Raw genomic sequence first — 1086 nt, forward strand, 5'->3', positions numbered from 1 at the left:
GCGGCGCGACGGAGCCCAACATGTCGTACAGCAAAACATTGCGACAATCATAAGGGAGGGTTGTCATACAGGGAATTTATCTGATTTTGGATCTTTTTTATTCTTAGGGTGATTGAGAGGAGAGTTTTGAGCCTGTTTCTGAATTGTTTTTTTTTCTGCGTTTAGGGGGAATCATCTGCTCTACGAATCCAGTGTGATTGGCGATTTTTCGTTGTTAATTTTCGCGGATTCTAGAATTCCGAAGCGCACTATGATGGCAATCGATGGATATTTCTCGTTTTGGGAAATGATACAGGGAGTCAACAATATACCGGTCATCAGAAGCCATCAAATACACACCACAAAGGCTGACAAACCAAATATATATTTAAGAAACGAGAAAAACATGACGCCCATTCGTCGTACGTCTGGTACGTAGAGCGACAGGGACCTCGGGAGCCTGGCAGCGCTTTACACATCGTACAGCGGCCGAGCGACACGGACAGCGGTATGCAGAGAAATAAAACTGTACCTCAAATACACAACTCTACATTATCTGAGCTCCCTGTACCGCATGCCAAGACCATAAATCGACCCCACTCGACTGGCTTCAAGCCCTGACCAGAAGTGACAAGCCCCTGATAGGATCCAGGGGTACTGACCGAGCCATTTCCGGTCAGGGTATCACGTTTGGCAACCGAAAGGGATCCCTTAGTCACCACGTGGTACTTGTCCTGGTCACACGCACGCCCCCCCCCCCCTCCCTCCCCGCCCCCGAAAAAGGAAATAGCTTATATAATCCCCAACCATCAAAAGTGCATATCCGGAAATACATCTCTCATTACCATTATTCTTCTCTCTCTCTCTCTCTCTCTCTTTCTTGTCTTTTTTTTTATTAACCGCTTGAGAAACACGGGCGGTATCAAATGTCACGCTCGCCATCCCGACGTGGGGCGTTGACTCGTTCTCATTTGCGGAGAACAGCCACGAGCATCGAACTTTTGAATGCCGCGAGAGGAGAGGAAGAGAGGGAACCGCGGAACCACCGCCTGCACGAACCCCTCGAAATACGGTGAAGGGCGTGCGTCCGTATCCGAAGCTCTCCGC

The sequence above is a fragment of the Penaeus vannamei genome, chromosome 40, assembly GCF_042767895.1.
Source record: "Penaeus vannamei isolate JL-2024 chromosome 40, ASM4276789v1, whole genome shotgun sequence".
NCBI classification, from domain to species: Eukaryota; Metazoa; Arthropoda; class Malacostraca; order Decapoda; family Penaeidae; genus Penaeus; species Penaeus vannamei.